General features: G+C 42.7%; 1 protein-coding gene and 1 long non-coding RNA gene across 3 annotated transcripts in view; both read left to right on the forward strand.

Annotated features, from left to right (window-relative positions):
* FRMD4A (FERM domain containing 4A) overlaps positions 1-20864 on the forward strand; it is a 550199-nt gene that overhangs the window by 104114 nt on the left and 425221 nt on the right. The gene's annotated exons all lie outside the window — the stretch shown is intronic.
* The window catches only part of LOC122466807, a 30423-nt gene that overhangs the window by 9219 nt on the left and 340 nt on the right, over positions 1-20864 (forward strand). The window contains exon 2 of the long non-coding RNA XR_006292640.1: positions 20661-20712. This is a non-coding gene — a long non-coding RNA (uncharacterized LOC122466807). The remainder of the gene's footprint in view (positions 1-20660; positions 20713-20864) is intronic.

Genomic DNA, 20864 nt, shown 5'->3' on the forward strand with positions numbered 1-20864 from the left:
ATCCATTTGTTCTTGTGTCCACATTGGTACTGAGCTTAAATAATTCTTCTCCCTCCATGGTATTTATCCCTCTGATATATTTATAGATAGCAATCATATCTCCTCTCAGCCTTCTTTTGGTTAGGCTAAACAAACCAAGCTCTTTGAGTCTCCTTTCATAAGACAGGTTTTCCATTCCTCGGATCATCCTAGTAGCCCTTCTCTGTACCTGTTCCAGTATGGTGCAAGATAGCAAGCAAAGCTTAGGGTAATGTGAAATAAACATTGAAAAATTCTGCAGTAATTCTCCCTGAGGAAGGGGTCAAGGTCAATCAGAGCTAGATCCTCATCTATGAAAGTCATGGCCAAATTCCCACTGAGGAATATGATTAGGGTGACCAGATTGAAAGTGTGAAAAATTGGGACAGGGGGTGGGGGTAATGGGCGCCCATATAAGAAAAAAATCCCAAATATTGGGACTGTCCCTATAAAATTGGGACATTTGGTTACCCTAAATATGATGTCATTGTATGGGCCCAGTTTTCATGTGTGTAAGGCACTCAGGAGGTGAGAAGCCTAATATAATTGATACGTATTTTATGAGTGAAGCTAGGCACCTGAGCAGCTAAATGGGCACTTAATTTTAGGCCCTGAAATTTACAAACTGGGCCTTTAGACTTCCAGGCAGGTGCTCAACATATCTAGCTCCTAGGCTGTTTAAACTAAGACAGCCACAAAGGTATAGTCCAGTTACAGTCTTGCCACCACTGCAGCAAAATTGCTCCAAGCAACATAAATGAGAGCAAGCCAATATACTCCTCTTTAGCCCAGTCATCGCTGCTGCAGAGAAAAAAAGACAAAAAAAGAAATGAAATATTGTTGGTCACAATATAAGCTTCAGCTTTGCATGAGCCCTGCCAGAGTGAAACAAGAGAAAAGCTCCATCTTTAGTTGATTTTCTTAAGTTTTACCCAGTAGTTGTTTTGTTGTCTGAGGTTCCTATTGGAGATATATATTTAATCACAAATGATGACTTTCACCACCCATCACAAGTGATCCAGGCAGCCCCATAGATTCACAGACCTCACCAGCATGAAGGCTACGGATCATGACCTCCTTAGCCCATATTTACAAAACAATTCCACGGTAGTCTAAATATAATCCAGGGTCAGACTGAACTAGCTTTTGGGTCAGATTGAGCTAGCTTTTGGTAACACTCTGTCAACATTTCTCTGGTGACCTCATCAGTTTCTGAGGAACTTAACCTATTAAAAAAAATGGTTTCTGTCCCTTGTGAAGAAAGCCTTCTGAGCATGACCTAATGTTGTGTTACTGCATCTGAAGAAAGAGAAAGGGGGGTGGGCTGAGCTCTTTCAACACAATGGGGTTTTAACTCTGAAGCCTAGTGACACTTTTAACTATAGTGCTGTCAGTCTTTTAGGGGGAAGAATCCAGCAGTTTTGAGGCTGTGGGTTTATTTGGGAGTCTGAGTGGAGCTAGAGACAAGTATTTTCAGCACCTCCTGAAAATCAGGTTCTGGGTGTCTGAAGTTCTGCACCCAAAATTAATTAACTACTCTGACTGCTGTTGGTGATGTGGTTGGTCCCAGTATATTAGAGCAATGAGGGGGAGAGCTCTGTGTCAGCTCAAAAGCTCGTCTCTCTCACCAACAGAAGCTGGTCCAGTCAAAGATAGATATTATCTCACCCACCTTACATGTCCGACATACTGATATGCAGCATTTTCAATAACATTTCAGCCTGAATCCTAGCATAGTGTTGAGTATCATGAAAATATTTCTGTCTGTGTTTATATGTAATGTTTTTTGTTTTTTTTTTTAATAAAAAATGGTTCGGTTTCTTTGTTTTGGCTGTTTTAGGGCTTGCCTCCTTTGACTGAAGAGCTGGACTTCAGTCAATTGGTTTTTCTTGTATTCTTTGGCATCCTAGCCAAGCTAACAAAACATTGTCTCAAACATTGTTCCTTCTGTATCTTTAAAAGGCTTAAATTCTTTCGTTTGACAAAAATCCAAACTCTTTCCACAGAGTCCTAGGCAAGCATTCTAACTCACTGGTATATATTTTAACCTGCCAATTCCAAATGTTCAAAATCATGACACTTTTTAAAAAGTAATAATACATTTGGGGGCTTTTTTTGTTTGCCTTCTGGTGTTTGAGTCTTTAGCTGCACATTTCAATGTTTTTTTCCCCACAGCAATGCGGGCTAGAAACTTTTTTGTTTCACATGAGAATTTTGATTCACATTTAATCAGATGAGTCCAGGAGCTGCTGGATCTTTAAGACAACACCACATGCTACCAGACTCATGATAAAATCATGAGCGTTGGCGACACTGGAGGAATTGATTCTAGTTTGGTTCCATTCCATCTTCCTTGTAATTCATCCTAGTGCACTCTCCGTTTGAGCGAAGCCTGATCTGTGATGAGGATCTGAGCCTTTCCAGCGTTGCATTTGACACTTTTTTGTTCTCGGTGTTGCAAATGCAAATCAAAACTTAGCTCTAAGTAGAACCAGTAAATTCAGATTTTTTTTAACAGGATTTGTACAAGCAGCCAGATTTCTGGTTGTCTCGCCAAACCAAACCCTCTGAACAATTCGATGTTCATCCATCACTATTCACAGCTAGTCACTAGAATATTACAGCAAGTCTCTGGTGTACAGGGGAGTGAGAATTGTCATATGTAGAAATCTGTTTGTGTTGTCTTTGAAATTTCCCACAAGAAATGGTCCTTAGGTGTTATATTACTGTGTGTTCTGCCTACCTACAGTCGTACCTGGGGTTTCAACTGGAAAACCTGTTCTTTACGCCCCTTCTGCATGGTGTTGATTATACAGGTGGCTGCTACCTACTACCCCAGAGCTGGTTGCATTTAACGGGGGGATGAGTGATCCAGAGACAGAGAGAAGGCGAAGTTCTCCCCTCACTTAAAGTTTGGATACTCCCGTTGACGTCAAGCATATATCAGGAGAATTTGACCTGAAGGGCCAGGTCCTTCTGCGGCCTGTCCTGAGGAATAACATGGATCAGCCTCAGGGGGCTGCTGTCAATTCCACCAGCTGCCAATGATCCACAGGCACTATTCTGCCAGCTGGGATGACTGGAGTGCAGGGCCTTTCCGGTCACTCCCTTTCCCCCAGTCACACCCTCTCTTTTGAGTAGATAGGGTAGGAGCGTCAAGGACAGCCCTGTACTTTGTAAAAATTCCCAACATACAGGGGGAATTCCCAACTGGCCAGCTAAACCAGCTTTAAGGCTGTTTTGTGCAGCTGATAGAGTTCAAGGCAGTCTTAATGAGGCAGAAAGCTGATGTTCAGGATCCTACATGACTAAAGCTATTATGTAAATGTAACATTATAATTTAATATTATTATTATTATTATAGTATGGAATTGTCCTCACAAGCCATGCAGCAGTGCAGGGCCTCAGATCAAGCCCGTAATGCTGCTTGTTTAAGTAGGTTTGTGCGGGTGAATTGGTGTCGATTTGGGGGAACTTTTGGCACAGTGTGGTTGTTAAGTGGCCCCTGGTAAGTGCTGGAAAGTGTTCCCGATTAGCAGGCCATATTGGCACAAATCAGATTATATTACACAAAAATATACATTTTCTCTACTATCCAAAAGTGCTTGTTTTTCAAAAGTTCTGAGAACAACATTCTCTAAAACAACTTCGCATATGCGCTTTATTTTGTGTGAAGATATCAGAGGTTGTAAAATCATAGAATTATAGAAATTTAGGGCTGGAAGGGCCTCCAGAGGTCTTAAAAACCTCCAATGATGAGGATTCCATAAACTCCCTTGGAAATCCATTTCAGATCTCAACTACCCTTATAGTTAGGTTTTCCTAATATCTGATTTGAATCTCCCTTGCTGCAGATTAAACCAGTTACTATTTGTCCTGCCTTTTGTGTGTCTGGAGAACAATTGATCACCATCCTCTTCGACATATGTGAAGACTGTTATCAGGTCTGCTGTCAGCAGTCTTTCTCAAGAAAAAATATACCGAGTTCTTTTTAACCTCTCCTTATCGGTCAGGTTTCCTAAAACTTTTATCATTTTTGTTGCTGTCTTCTGAAGTGCCTCCAATTTGTCCATGTCTTTTCTAAAGTGTGGCTTCCAGAATTGGACACAGTACTCCAGCTGGAGGCCTCACCAGTGCCAAATAGAGTGGGGAAAATTGTGCCTTGTGTCTCACATACAACACTCCTAGTAATATGCCATGGAATGATATTAGTCTTTTTTTGCAGCTGCATCACATTGTTGACTCACATTCAATTTGGGATCCACTATAACCCCGAGATCACCTAGTCAGTTATTTCCATTTTGTAGTTGTGTGTTTGACTTTTCCTTCCTAAGTGAAGTGCTTTGCACTTGTCTTTATGGAATTTCATCTTGTTAAATTCAGACCATTTCTCAAATTTGTCAAGGTCCTTTTGAAGTCTAACCCTGTCCTCCAAAGTACTTGCAACCCCTCCCACCTTGATGTCATCTGCAAATTTTATACGCATACTCTCCACTCCATTATCCAAGTCGTTAATGAAAATATTGAATAGTACCAGACCCAGGACGGACCCCGGCGGAATCCCATTAGATACACCCTCCCAGTATGACAGAGAACTATTTATAACTACTCTTTGAGGATGGTCTTCCAACCAGTTGTGCACCCACCTTATAGTAATTTTATCTAGACAACATTTCCCTAATTTTCTTATGAGACTGTCAAGTGGGACTGTGACAAAAGCCTTCCTGAAATCAATTGTTATAGCTGTGTTGGTTCCAGGATATTAGAGAGACAAGGAGGGTGAGGTAATATCTTCTACTGGACCAACTTCTGTTGGTGAGAGAGACAAGCTTACAAGCTTGTATGATCTTACACAGAGATCTTCTTCAGGTCTGGGAAACTTAATTGGAGTGTAACAGCTAAATACAAGGTGAAACAGATTGTTTAGCGTAAGTAGTTAATGCATATTTTAAGGGACCATTCAAAGTGAAGTGGTCTGTTAATACACCTCCAGTCATAGGGAGGAAAGGAAGAGAGGGAAGCAGCTGGAAGGAGTTGTTAATGAGTTGTTAATGAGTGTTAGATTGTCGTAATAAGCCATAAATCTAGTGTGTCTCTTCAGTCCATGATTTTTAGTGACTAGCAGAGTTATGAATTTAAGCTCACAGGCTCGTCTTATGTTATGCAGGTTTCTGATGAGGACTGATAGATCATATATAGAGTGATTGCTTTGTGAAAAGTGTTCACCCTCAGATGATATGGTGTTTTTGTGTTTTATCATTTTCCTGTGTGAGTTCATTCGAGAGCATAGTGATTGTCTGCATCCATCCACAGAGTTGTTATTGGGGCATTTAGTGCACTAGATGAGGTATACCATGTGTTGTGATAGGCATGTGTAGGACCCATGGATCTTGAAAGATGTGTTGTGGGGGGCTGTTGGTCAGTGTAACAGTGGAAATACGTCTGCAGGTTTTGTATCTGTTCTGGCAGGGTCTGGTGCTGCTTTCAGTTGGTGTTGAGTTGCTTCTGATGATGAGCTTGGAGGGGTCGAGAGAGGGTTGTCTGAACGTCAGAAGGTGGGGTTCAAGAAATATTTCTTTCAGGGTGAGGGCCTCATCAAGTATGGTGGGGACCCCACAATTGGACACAGTACTCCCAAGTGGGGCCTCACAGTGCCGAGTAGAGCAGAACAGTTACCCCCTGTGTCTTACATACAACACTCCTGTTAATACACCCTAGAATCATGTTAACCTTTTTTGCAGATGCATCACATTGACGACTCATGTTCAGTGTGTCATCCACTATAACCCCCAGATCCTTTTCAGTAGTACTACCACCTGAGCAGTTATTGTCTGCTTGAGAAATTGCCAGCTCTCCTGAATAACTTTTTCCCTTAGATTTTCTTCTGACAATAGGCTTTTGCTGTTCACATTTTTGGGCATGGTTGAATTTACTGACCATGACAGCTTAATGTCTGCAGTCAGCAAACAGTGTATTTCCCTGTATTCTCCTGTTCTTGAAATAGAAGACTTACCAAGAAAAAGAAATCGCCACCCCCACAACCTACTTGAAGACTCCCTTTGATGTCTGCTTAATCAATGTAAAGCTCGCAGGGCACTGAATCTCGACACATCTGTATTTGCCAGTGCAAGCACCAAAGTAGCAGTAACTCATTTGTGATAAAAGTTTGCAGGCTCACTGTTAGGTCCTCTCTAATTACTAATCAGATCACAATGAATTTCATTTATTACATTACTCACCTTGTTTTCTAAGCTGCCATGAAATGGTACTTTTCTCCCAACACTTGTTTCTTGTTGCCTTTATCCAGAGGGGGATTATTTTATGAAAGAATAATAATAATAATTTTAAAAAACCCAAACACTCCCTCCTCTGCCTGCAGTATTTGCATCATCTAAATGAAAATACTCGTCTGATGTTTCATGCTGAGTGTTGTGTTGCATGCAGTCATAATGATCAAAATCTTTTGAACTCAGGTGTTAAATTGTAATTATAACCATGCGCAGTTTAACACAAATAGCATAAGGCAGATATAACTGAACTGTGCACACTGAGGACCAGATCCTTTGCTCTTCTCCGTCATCATAGCTCCATTGAATTCTGTGTGGCTATGCTGATATACACCTTTTTAGGATCTGGCCATGTGGTCCTAATTTTGATCTCACATGCATGAAATTTACATTGAACCCAGTGGTGTTGCCCTTGAGGAGAATCAAACCCTGTCTTTTTCCATAAGAGAGAAATAGTATCTGGTTTTAAAGGGGTGCATATTGATGGTGTTAATTATTTCATTGCCCTGTTTCTGTCCTCCAGCACTCCTGTGCCAAGTACTATTATATGCATGGTGCCACTGGGATGCACTTACTTTCCTTAGACACATTAATGCCAAGAAGCGCTGATGGTATAAACTGCTATTCTCCACCTTGATTGGTTGCCATTATGGGTCAATAAAACAGTCAAACTTAATCCCCTTTATTTACACATCTACTCGATCTCCAGTCTAACCGGCTTAAGTTAGACGGGGGGAGAAGGATAGCTCACTGGTTTGAGCATTGGCCTGCTAAACTCAGGGTTGTGAGTTCAATCCTTGAGGGGGCCATTTAGGGATCTGGGGCAAAAATTGGGGATTGGTCCTGCTTTGAGCAGGAGGGTTGGACTAGATGGCCTCCTGAGGTCCCTTCCAATCCTGATATTCTATGACCCAAACACATCACATTTGCTATGATCTCGCTGAAATAATTAACTGGAAGTGATTAGGTGAACATGCCTCTCTGGGAACCCAAGTCACTTTGACTCCAGATTCAGTCCTGCGTGTCACAATGCTCAGCTGTACTCCACAAAAACGGGCTGCTTCGGGAATTCTTCATGATCTGGTTTAGATCCCAGAGAGAAATAAATTATAGGCAATGTCAAGGTGAGGGGGTCTCTTTATAATCAGCTGGAGTTAATTATGTCACTGTGCCTCCAAAAGAGTCTTGGTAAGGCAGCAAACCTGGGTGTCTTCTTAGCAACATTGCAGATAATGCTTTTGGGATCACAGGAGATGTCCATGTGCTTCAGGTTATTGGAGATGTTTTGGGGGTGCAGAGAACCCTTGGCGATGTGCTAGAATGGGGAGAGGGCTCAGGAACTCTTTTCCTTTTTGACAGGTTGCACCCACAGGAAGCACAAGGAAGAGGTGGGTTGCTGCTGTTGCAATGCTAACAAGTCTAGAGGGAGATGAACAGAGGCGGGTCGAAGGCCCGCTTCTCACTGCAGACCCACAAGGGTCAGGCTGAGTGATGGCCTGCCAGCCCAGCAAGAGTCACCCCTCACTGCACCTCCCCACTTACCCCGGAGGCAGTGTGACTTTCATAATAAAGTCCTCTTTCCATTGTAGTTTGGACGTTGGAGGTGCACCCCTTTGCTGGTGCCCCACTGCACCCAGAGAAATAATCTAGCCCTTCTTCTGCAGAGGTGGATGGCTTAATGTACTAATGATTTTAGATTGGAGTAAATGATTTGCCATATCAGGACTGTAGATCAATTTCACTATTAATGAAAATGCAGTTTCCTAGGAGCCCTGGGCCATCATCTGAGGCAGTATACTTCCTATCTGATAAGGAGAGATGACAATCTAGATTAGGCTGCAGCTGTAGCTGACTGTTGCTTCCAACAGAAGATGTGACTGTGGGTGAATAAATCCTAGAGAATTAATACACATTGCACACTATTAGTCATTTTGATATAGTAGACGAGGTAGGCATGGTGTTTCGTGGACAAGCAAAATGACAAGATCAATGCCCCCGAGGAGAGTGCAATCCAAAAACCAGATTAGTTATATGAGCACATTAGTGGAGCAGGTGCATTCAGTCTGTGATGCCTCAGGAAGCAGTCAAGTCCCTAGCACTCCGTAGGATTTGTGTGGTGGAGAGAACCTCCAGCCCTTTTAGCTAGGTGACCCTAGGTGCTGTGCTGGAGACGGCATGGGTATGAGGGAAGAAGAATCTTTTTGTACCTTGTCCTGCCGACCCCAACCCTTGCGTGGTAGGAGCCACAGTTTTGCCTTAGTGTGCAAATCATTTTCTATGAACTGCAGAACGTCTGAGTGAACGTACTTGACCAAGGACTAGTAAGTTGACAGAGTGGGAAGGGGGAAAAACAAGGCCACAGGGTGGGAAATTGTAAGGATTTTGACTGGGTTCTGAATGCTTTGCTTTAAAAGGTTGCAAGCAACCAGGAAAATGGCTAAACGTGCAGTTAGTGGCAATCGTGGCATTGTAAACCAAATGGGAAAGGCAGACTGGGTCAATAAAAATAAATAAGAGGCAAGGTCGTCTGGGGGAAAGAAAAGGCCGAGCTTCTGTTAGTCTGAAAACAGTCTCTCCTGCCCCTTGGTAATCAAGAGCATTTCACTAATAGTAAAATTCAGACAGAAAGAATGTTGAAGTGATTTATCCCAGGGTTACTCATTGCCCAGTGTACCATAATAACCACGGTGAAGCCAAACTACTGCAACGTGATCAACAAATGGTTCCACAGCAGCTCGCCATGCTGGATGAGATCTCTGCTCATCAGATATCTTCCTCTCGGCGTGTCTGAAAGCCAGAGAAGTGTATTTTCCCCACAAAACTCCTGTTAGTGCTAAGTTGGAGGTATGTGCCTTCCCAGGAAGGTTAAAAACTCATCGAACTATTAGCCAAGGCTAGCTCCAGGCACTTTAGTAGCAGCAGCTCTGTGGTTAGTTTCCTTAATTACTTTCTTTTCAATCCCAACCTAACACCTCAATGCCATCCCTGGCCTCACCTCCACAAAAATTATGGATCTCTCCTGAGCAGAGACTCCACTGTACTGTACACTCGGTACTGGCTTGTGCACACCAAACTTGTTTCCACTTCTAATTGAAGCAGAATTTGACCTCGAGGTCAAAGGCTATGGCTTTAAGCTACTACACCACCTAACCTCCACTTCATTTGAGGTTCCACATCATTGAAAAGGTGTTGGATGTGGAATTAATCATGCATGTGACAAGTTATATACCATAAAGTGTATAAATAGCACCCTAGTTTTGAGAGCAATAGTGACGGGTAAAGGTTTACAAAGTGTATCGTATTGCACTTTACTGCAGTACAGTGCAACTCACTGCAAAGTCCAGCACATATTTATATATTCCCACAATAATTACAATCCCAATTTAAAATAATGGGAGCCACTAGCTATACATCAAGGGCCAGATCCTCAGCTGATGTAAATTAGTGTAACCTCATTGACATCAGAGTAGCTATATTTTACTTTTCCATCACAGGTGGTTTATACTACATATTTTTGTGCTGTGCCATATATAATTGCACATCCATAGCACCTTACATTCAAGATTATCAATGCTCTTGCAGGAACCAGAGTCCTATGGCACATTTACCCAACATTTCAGGCAGTAACAGAGATGTACTCATGATTTGGTGTTTCATCCATTTGGTAAAATGTAAGGACTGTGCACTGTAAAATATCCATGGGCTATGTATTTCACAGCTGATGATCTGGCTGACTGTTCAGACTCATGCACATAGTTGTAAGCATGGCTATGATGTTAAAGTAGCTGAAATTTTGAGTGGCCACTATATTCTCCACAAGCAGTGGCAGCAGTTAAAGAGTACCGTCCTTTTATTTCCCCAGACTCGTATAGAGGAGCCCTGTATTCCAATACACTAAGATAAAATAACAAAAGCTGGGCTAGGAATAGGAAGGCTGGAATAGTGTGTGAGCTGCAAATAGAACAAAATGATGCATATTTGCAGGTACTCAACTGGGTTTTTAATGGCCTCATTATAGTCAGTGCAAGTCTTGCCATCTGTTTCAGTAGGGGCAGCATCAAGCCCTAAAAATATTAATATTATTTACTGTTTATATAGTGCTTTACCCAAACACCAGCTGATCCTCATGTTGACCTGGGAACTAGGTAAGTGTTATCACTCCCATTTGACAGGTGGGGAAACAGAAGTAGAGGGAGAAAGGGGCAGACCTGAAAGTTTCTGAACACCTGTCTTTCTGGCTCTATATTCAGAGAATCAGAGTTAGACTCAGGAATAGAGCTTTGGTGTTCCTGGCAAACAGTCTAACATGAAATCACCAGCAGCCAGTCTCAATTTCTGTCTGACTTCAAGAGCTCTCTTTTTCAGTCTTGAAAGTTGATCATTTCACAGTAAGATTCAGGATCTGTCTCTGAAGGGCATGAGCTAACTATGGCAGAAACATCCTTAGGTAAGAGATGATTGCAGAGGTTATGATGTACAGTATTGCATGTCTGGGTCAATGACCAGCAGTAGCTGGCCCAAAAGAGGGTAAGAGACTGTTATAAATATAAAGGGAAGGGTAACCACCTTTATGTATACAGTGCTATAAAATCCCTCCTGGCCAGAAGCAAAATCCTTTCACCTGTAAAGGGTTAAGAAGCTAAGGTAACCTTGCTGGCACCTGACCTAAAATGACCAATGAGGGGACAAGATACTTTAGAATCTGGAGGCGGGGGGAAAGGCTTTTGTCTGTCTGTGTGATACCTTTGCCGGGAACAGATCAAGGATGCAAGCCCTCCAACTTCTGGAAAGTTAGTAAGTAATCTAGCTAGAAAATGTGTTAGGTTTTCTTTGTTTGGCTTGTAAATTCTCTGTGCCGGAGGAAATGTGTATTCCTCTTTTTGTGTCTTTTTGTAACTTAAGGTTTTGCCTAGAGGGATTCTGTATGTTTTGAATCTGACGGCCTGTGAGATTAGCTTCCATTCTAATCTTACAGAGTGTTTCTTTTATCTTTGTTTTGTTCATCTAATAAAGTTCTGTTTTTGAAGAATCTGATTGGCGTTTTTGGGTCTTAAAAATCCAAGGCTGGTTTGTGCTCATCTTGTTTATTCTCAAGCCTCCCCAGGAAAGGAGGTGTAAGGGCTTGGGGGGATATTTTAGGGGAAGATGTCTCCAAGTGGTCTCTTCCCAGATTCTTTGTTAAAACGCTTGGTGGTGGCAGTGTACCAGGTTTTAACTTAAGCTGGTTCCCAATGCAAGAAAGAAATCTGTGCGTTGGGGAAGTTTTAACCTAAGCTGGTAAGAATAAGCTCAAGGGGTCTTTCATGCGGGTCCCCACATCTGTACCCTAGAGTTCAGAGTGGGGAAGGAACCTTGACATGGTGGCAGAGAGGTGGGATCATTTTGAACCAGAAATCATTTTGAACCAAAAGCACAGACCTGAAGAGGTTGTTTTTTTTTTAAACTGAAAGCAGTTAGAGTTTTTTCTGTCCCTTTGCCTGGAGGCAGAGCTGTTAGTGGTTTTAACAAAAGGATTTTTCTGTAGGCTAGGAACAGCTGTCAGAGACAAAGGTATCAAGTTATAGCACAGCAAATTTTACAAGCCAGGTTTTTTTTTTCTTTCTAACTCTCGGGTATAGCTAGGTTAAACACAGAGAGGCTAGGATGACAGAATGCAATGTCCAACAGAAACTGGAATTAGCCAGATTGGAAGCTGAGGAAAGATAGAAGGAACATGAAAGATGGGTAGAACTCAGACAGATGGAGATTGATGCACAAGCGGCCAAAGAAAAAGCCAGGGTGGAGGCAGAAGAAGCTGCCCACAAGAGAGCTATGGAGGCAAAAGAAAAAGAAATGGAGGAGAGAGAAAAAGAGAGGAAGCATGCACTGGAGATAGAGAAGGCAAGGGCTCAGCAGAATATACTGAATAACCCTAACAATCCTTCCCCAACAATCCACAAATGGGAGCGACTATGTCCACAGTATGATGAATCCAGTGATATTGCTGAATATTTTCTCACCTTTGAGAGCCTGTGCACACTCCATAAAATTCCTGACGCTCACAGGATGACCACATTTGTCGCAAAATTGACTGGAAGAGCTCTGGACATATTCAATAAGATGCCTACAGAGACCTTCTGCTAATGTCAGGTAAGGGAGACATCCTAATGTTCAAAGGGTAGTGTTGTGATATTTAGGCCTACAAATTTACCCTAATTGTAAGCTTAACTGTAAGAAGTGAGTGAAAGTTCATAGAATGTTACAATAACCTTGGGAGAAAAATTGGCTACTTGAGCGAGCTTCACCATCATGGCTGCCACCCCCACCATCTTCTGGGACCCCAGATCTTCTTCACACTAATTCTGAGAGATGTCCTGACCAGATTGGACCAGAGAGATGGAGTCAGTTGATATCATCACCTCCGCCAGCTCCAACTGAATCCCAAGCACCATGTGGGATGTGAGACTGTCACACACCCCTCCTTAATGTGTCCTTTTCCTTCCCCACCTTATTTCTTCTCTCCCCAATCCCCCTCCTTTTGCCATCTGTCCAATAAGAGCCTGGCTTAGCTGGCCAAGACTGAATATTTTGAAACACTGCTGTGAGCCTGCCACCAGAGAGGCAATTAAAAGCAATGCCCTAAAAAAGCTAAACACCAATACAAGTTTGCAGGTCTCAGAATGACTGATCAGACCATGTGCCGTGCCTGGGTTTTTCCAGCAATAAGGTTGCATGTAAAAGTCAACACCAGAGACAAAAGCTGCATTTTCTGTCTTTGCTACTCTTACCTCCCTCTTGTGCATGTTTGTCTTGTCTTGTCTTCTAGGAAACTGGATCAGACTTAACAACAACAGCAACAATGACAGTTCCAGCCCCTTAATACTATCTTCTTCTCTTTTCCCAAAAAAGGACAATTATCAAACAAGGTTTTGTCTCCCTAAAAACTCTCTTCAGCTAAAGGGAAGGGAACAAGGAATGCTGTTAAAATGAAAGCCCTATGTAATACTTTACATTTTAAATGCTTTAACTGCCTGCCCTTCTCTTCCTATATTTGTAATAAAAGGTTTAAAAGATTTTTAATGGTGTGTTTGCCATGGTTCTAAGCAGACTGAGGTCTCTGGCTATGTCTACGCTGCGATTAAAAAACCCCACGGTAAGCTCAAAAGCTTGTCACTCTCATCAACAGAAGTTGGTCCAGTAAAAGATATTACTTCACCCACCTTGTTTCTCTGATACCCTAGGACCAACATGGCTACAACAACACTGAAGAGGCAGGGGTGCTGGAACAGTCTTTATAGTGGGGTGCTGAAAGCCATTAAAGCAGACTGCAAGCCCTGTATATGATGGAAACTATTTCAAGCCTGGGTATGCAGCAGTACCCGCAGTGTTACCGGAAGATTTAATTCAATTATACTATACCGGTGATGTTGCCTAAGATGCTGCTTTTAATTTAAAACCTTTATTCTATAATTATCTAAACTGGTAACCAAGGTTGTGGCCCGCCCTAAAGGAATTGCCAGGGAAGCAAGCTAGCCTTGCTGGCCCTTGAAAAGACACGGAGACAGCCCTCCAATCAGGAACAGACAAGTAAGCAGTAAGTCTTCAAAAACAAAAATATTTGTTTAGAAATGAGTGGTTATAGTACAAGAATAGAGAGAGCGAGATAATAGGGGTTACAGTTAAAAAGGGAATGAAGTGACCCGGCAAATGAAGACACAACGCTGTAATAACAATTTCACTTGATAATAATATACATAAAGATATATCCATTAAATATTCACTACTAAATACTTAAAGCTGGACATCCAGTAAGCGCTGGCCAGGTGGTTACTAGATGGGTAGGGGAAGATCTCATTCACATCACAGACACCCAACTTTATTTCCAAGCAGAACCCATATGCTCTAGGATAATGAACAGAAGAAGGCTGAACTTACAAGGGTTTTTCTTATAGAATCCCTCTGATCCGTCTCAAAAGGTCCTTCTGCTTGGTCAGTATGTGAGCGATGGCTGTTTGCTGATGGTGGTCTCCAGCAGCTGCTGTGCTGAGCTGCAGGAGCGATGGAAGCCGGCTTGGTAGCTGCTGCAGTGGCCCCCTGCTGGCTGGGTAGCAGAAACAGCCTTCGGCCGGGGCACGCTTGGAATGGCTGCGGCTGCTGCTGTAGTAACTGCTTTTCAGGCAGCTTCTGCTTTGCAGGGATCCGCCGATGCTATTGCCGCTCTTATTGCACGTCATCTTCTTTCTAGGTGTCCTGCAGCTTCTTCTCTCTTCAAGATCCCACTACAGGGTTTAGCCAGCTGGCTGTCACCCTTATATACCATTTGGTCAGCTTATCAACATAATTCTCTCACCGTGTTCAGCCAATCAGCTTTCAGAGATTAGCATATGCTAATTTATGTCATGTGTACCAACACATGGCACTCAGGCTCAGCCAATCAGCTTCCTGGGATAAGCATATGCTAAGTTCAGATTGGTGTATGCTAATTAAGTCACATGTACCAACATATAACTATTAGCTCCTCCTCCTCACTGGAAGTCCCATGTATTCCTAGGGGCTATAATGTATTCCTGTGGGGGGTTTTCAGCTGACCTGTGGATGACCCCTAGCTACTTCCTGTTTGGAAGCCCCATGTATTCCTGTGGGCTATAATGTATCTCTACGGCATCTTCCTGAGTCATTCCCCACCGGAAGTGGCATTTGCCATTGCTTTACAGGAAGTGAAATAATTATGTCATCGGTGATGGACCCTTATGTGCCTTAGAAATGGAATCTTCCACTCTATCACCCTATAGCCGCCATTACTGGATTTTCTAATTTAAACTACTATTAATTTCTATCTAATTAATGATTTAGTCTTAAAACTAATTACTAGTCTAAGCACCCCAAAGGCTCCTGACACTATCACCACTCTTTTGGTGTCTAATTAAGCAAGTTCTAATTTTCCCGATTTTAACCCCCCTTCAGAGGTTTTTCTGCAAACCTTCAATTTAAGGTAATTCAAACAACTGAGGCAAAATCTTCTGTCACACCAGCACCCCTAGTTCCAGCACTGATGTGTAGATGCCAACGTAGGTCCAAATTATGACTTTAACGTCGACCCAAATGCTGCCTCTGGTTGCAGCAGAAATCAGAAATCAGTGGGATAGGTGTGTGCACGTTGGAAGGCAGAATTTAACCCTTCACATTTTCTTTGTGATTGAATCCATAAAGAAAATAGGGCAAAGTCTCCAGTTAAGGGGTCTGATCCTGTGATTCTTACTTGACCCAACCACATGTTGACTTTGATGGGAATTGGCAAGCTGATTTCAATGTGAATTGTGCCTAATAGGTCAACTATCACTGCTTCTATTAAAGCGAAGCTCTGCTATGAAGGGAAAGGACTGGAAATCTTGCCCTTCTCAAAGGGAAAACTCCTGTCCATGTCTGTCACGTACCATCTTGCACTAAGATGCATTCCCCAGGCTACCGTAGTGCCCACTGGAAAAGAAGATAACCAAGAGCACTAAACCCCATCAGCCTGCAGGAGGTGCAGTCACATCATCTTGGCTGAGATCTTGCTTGGCCTTATCTCAAGGTGCTTCATTCCCGTTCAGGACCAGCTCCAAAGTCTATTGACGTCAATGGAAAGACTCCCGGGAACGTCAAGAGGTTTTGGATCAGACCCGTTATTCCTGAGCCATGGGTTTTGCATCTTACTCTGAAGCTCTAGAGTTAAATAGAATGATTCTCAGCTGAAAATTATAAGCTCAGGAATCTTTAAAATGAGAGAGCCTTGCCACCTCTCATTTCCTAAATGCTACAGTGAGCAGTGCACTAGAAAAACCTACAGTAGCAGAAATGGACCCCCTTGAACAAAAATAAATATTTAAGATTCCTTCCTGGAAATTATTCAGAAAAAAAAAGTGGGGTGTGGGAAAACTTTCTCACAATCCACTGATTGCTTTCTCTCTGTGTTAGTAAGGATTTGCTTTATGCCTTAAGAGTCAGCCAAAAAGAGGGCAGTCTACCTCTCATGCGTATTCAAGCATTAAAAGGAAAGCTTTCACTTATTTCAGAAGAGGCCCAATTATGTGGATTTTATGTGACTGTTTACTCTCATTTTAATGGCAACACTTATATCATATCCTCTTGGGTTAGAAGAGACTGAGGTAAAGTAATAAAGGGCCCAGTTCAGGGCATGCTAGCAAACGGTGGTGGAGCCGAGACCTTTCCTGTTGCATCCTCTGCAGAGGGACTCAAGCTGGCAAGGGTGTGTTCCAATAGGGTGATTTGAGGGCCACATAATGCACACATTACTGCCTATCTAAGCAGCAGCAGAGTGCACTTGATTGACTGCAGTTGTACACACCAGCTTTCTGTGAAGGTAAACTCCCCCTATTGCTCACCATTGGGAACACAGTACATAGACTTGTAAACTAGACAGCCCTCTCTGCTAGAGTATGATGCATTGAGGACCAACCAGCATGGTTCCTGTAGAGAAAAACCATGTCTCTCCAATCTACTAGAATCCTTTCTGCATCACCAGAAAGAGTGCAGGAGAATGGGTTAACACAGTTTATTTGAACCCTGCAAAAGCCTTGGACAAAATCCCTCGTATGACGCTGTTAATAAGACCCTAGAGGCGTTTGGTGAGAAGTAAAGTACTGTGTCATGGATTAGAAAGCTGCAGAAATTCTACAAAAAGAAGTAGGAATTGCTGGTCAGTTATTCACATGGAAGGTTAACAGTGGGGTGTCAAAAGGAAATGGTACTAGGCCTCTTTTGCTTAATAGACCTATTCAGAGACAAAGGACTTTGTTAGAAAGAACTAAGATTGTTATTGTTTCTCTGGCGTCCGGCTAATATCCAAAAAGTGTTACTTTGTTCTAAAATACTGCACTTTTCTAAAAAAGAGTCAGGTTACTAGGACCTTATTGGAAGTGGTTTTCTTAAACAGGCATGGGATTTTATAACCGGATTTTATCGTGGGATTTTTTTTTTACCTATTTTGTGGAGAAAATTTAAGTTTGTATGAGCAGTGTAAGTTGGAGGGGAAGGGGGGCAGAATAGTGTTGGGATGGGCTGAGGTGCTTGGATCTTGTAAACATTTACTAGTGTGATTATCATGGCCACAGTGTATAACAAAGGCGATGGAGAAATGGCTAAATCCCTAAGTTCTTCACTTCCTGGCAGCGGCAACCACAGCTGTTCACACACAAAGTGCACCGCATTTGGCAGGGGTGAGAAGGGGCAGCATTGGCTACCCTACTACTCACTCAGGTTTGGCCGTGCTGGCCCTCTGCCATGATGGGGGGGGGGGGTGCACCGGGGTTACAGCACCACTCACTCAATTTTGGCCCTCCGGCGGGGCTGTGGGGCCAAACCTGAGTGGACAGTGGAGTGGTCAGCCCTGCTCCTCCTCTCCACTGCCATGGGGCCGGCTCCTGCACTTGGGGAACCTACCTGGCCTCACCCCACTTCCAGCCACCCATGTCCCTTCTCAGAGATCGGGAGTGACACTGCACCTGGGCAGGCAGGGCTGGAAGATGGGAGCTGAGTGTGGCACAGACTTGGTGGACAAGGGACTGAGACCAGCAGCTGCAGCAGGGCTAGCTCCACAGGGATTGAACGTGCATACCGGGAGGGGGGCATTTCTGGAGGCTCCCTTGCTTCCAGGCATTTTAGTCTTTGGACCTTCCAGATATTTTTGTAAGGAAAATATTGTACTTGAGAGAGAGCTGGATTTCACTCAAACCTTACCTCACCTCATAATAAAGCAGTATACTGTGCTCAAGTGGTTGAAGCTTTTTCATGGAAGCTGTTTTTGGATGGAAAACTGGGTATTCAGCTGAACTAATTTTTCCCTGGAAAGCATCTGCTTTCTTCAGAAAATGTTGCATTTTCATTGAAAACCACAAGCTTTCAGGCTGAAAACTTTGTTTTTAACTGAATCTTTGTTTTTTTTTTAATAAAATACCAGTTTTCCATTAAAGGACCAGCTCTCTGTATTCTGTACAGGTCCTGAATGCTGAACTCTGGTTAGTCAGCAGTACAAAGATATTGGTAACTAACGCATAGTGCTCGAATGGTGCTTTTTCATCTAGAGATGTCAAAGCACTTCACAAAGATAGTGATGTCCCTAGAAATGGGGAAACTGAGACACAGCAGTTAAATGGCTTATACAAAGTCAATAGCACAGCTGGGAATGGAACCTAGGTTTGCTAATTCTTAATGCAGTGCCCTGTCTGCTGAACCATGGGGTAAATTATTGGAGATTGAAAATCTTGGAGTTGATTGTTTAGAGATGGGGAAAGAGGCAATGAGTGTGCATAATTTGGAATAGCTCATGTATTTTCTAAAGAGAAAAAAATATATAGAGCTGCCCCTTTATTTTCCAATATAATTCAAGACTGTATAGCCTGCATGTACATTGTTACTTTCCTTTATCAGCAAGATGGTTTTTTGCTGCATGAAGTCTTTATGTTCAATAGATCTGATTTTTTTTTTTCCTCCAAGCAGCTGGGTTTTCTTACCCTGTGAAAGCTCTGTACTCATCTCAATTTCTCTGCTTTTCTCAGTGCCATTCCCAGCTGCTCAGAAATGAGCAGAAAGCTTTCATCTTTCTTTTTCTTGTTCTTATTAGGTGTGTCAGTTTCTACAATATCAGTATATTAAAAAATGCAGATTTTAATTTGTTAAAAAAAATCTAGTAGAGGAAAATCATGGGGGTGGGGAAGATACTGCCCCTAAATTACAAGGGAAAATAAAACCCTGCTGTGAACACACTAATGATGTATTTTCTTGGAAAGATGACTTTTCCAAACCATTATAAAATGTGATTATGGCCAAACCTTATTTATCTAGATGAGATCGAAGAGCAGGGAAGAAGTTCAAATATAGAGCAATTCAGATGAGTGGGGGCATTTCAAAGTATTTGGCCCCGGGGGTGGGGGGATGACCTCATTTTGGGCTAATGAGTTTTTCTGATAATAGGGTTTAGCTAAATGAGTTTTGACAGATTAGACTTCTGATTATTCACTTAAGAAAAGTTTTTCTCGGAACATATGAACACTAGAAAATGAGAACATTGTATAAGATGTGTGGCACATCAACATCTGAGATGTGGGCAGACTATGAAACTGAAATCACTGCATTTTCTTCCTCTGAATGTTCCTAGAAAGGGAGCTATCTTTCTAGATATCTAGATACATATATTGCCCCCATTAGGGAAGCATCTGAGCAGCTATCAATCTTTAATGTATTGCAACATCTCTATGAGGTAGGGAAGTCCAACCAATATCTCCATCCACAGATGAGTACCCAAGGCAAAAAGAGTGTTATTTAGACTTCTACCTTTCATTGAAATCAGTGGGAGTTAGGTGCCTAATTGACAAGACCATGTTCGTACAGGAAGCTGCCTATGGTGCAGCTGGGAATACACCCCCATTTTCCTGAGTACCAGGGACTTAACCACAAATGCTTTCTCTGCACTGCCCATCTAGATTGCAAGCTCTTCAGGACAGGGTTTGACTCTCACTATGGCAGTTTTGGAGTCCAGGAGACTTTCAGACCTGGGAGCCTAAAGTCAGGGTCTTAAATCTATAATTAAGCACCTAAATGAAGCAGCCTGACTCTCAGAAGTGCTGAGCAGGCCCAGCTCCCGTTAAAGTAAATGACACCTCTGAAAAACAAGTTGCTTCTTTTTAAATACCTACAGTCTGGATGTAGGAGTCTAGGCACCCAGGTTTGTAAGCATTGATTGTAAAATCTTGTAGGCCTCTTTCTGTGGCAGCATCCATGTGTGTTTTACAAGGTGCAGAGCAAGATAGCGATGCTGTGAAATCTACTTTTACTGTCGCTCCCCAAATCTGTGTGAATCTTGGTACAGGGTTCATGCACCCATGGCGGTGTGGCGGCAGCTGCTGCTGCTTATTTGTGGTTCCCCACCACCAAAGGAGAAAAGGCCACAGCTGTGCTGGCTCTTTATCTGAGATCTAATCTGGAAAGAGACTGGCTCAAGAGAGTTCATGGAGGCTTTTTCATTCTCCATCATAGCACTTACGGTTTTTGTTTGTTTCGCTCTAACAGTGTATTCCATACCGTACAGCTCACAGACAGCTCCTTTCCCAGATTGCTTACAGGCTGAGTGCTTACATCTACACTTTTTTTTTTTTTAAAGTGTGTTCTTCACTGAGGCTAGCTAACTCCCATTAAAATAGCAGTGAAGATGCTACTTTTAACTCTGGTTACCAGCTTCAGCTAAAGCCTGTGTAGGAGAACCTGGGGTTGAACATGTTCTGCTAAGCTGAGTTAAAAACAGAGTTGCCATGTCTTCACTGCTATTGTAACATGGGTTAGCTACTGTGAGGTAAAAAAAACCATTCTTTTCTTGCGTAGACGTACCCTACAAGCAAATCGCATGAAAGATGAAGCACGCTGGAAAATCGAGGTGAAGAGCATTCTCTTGAACTGTAAATTCACTACTTGTGGGTCTGTCAGACAAAGTGGGGTTTTAAGAGGCACTGAGCTAGAGCTGGCAGTGGCTTGGTAAGGGAGGGGGAGGACACTGCGTGCATGGGGGCCCAGTGGAAAAATGCACAG

The sequence above is a fragment of the Chelonia mydas genome, chromosome 1, assembly GCF_015237465.2.
Source record: "Chelonia mydas isolate rCheMyd1 chromosome 1, rCheMyd1.pri.v2, whole genome shotgun sequence".
Taxonomy (NCBI): domain Eukaryota; kingdom Metazoa; phylum Chordata; order Testudines; family Cheloniidae; genus Chelonia; species Chelonia mydas.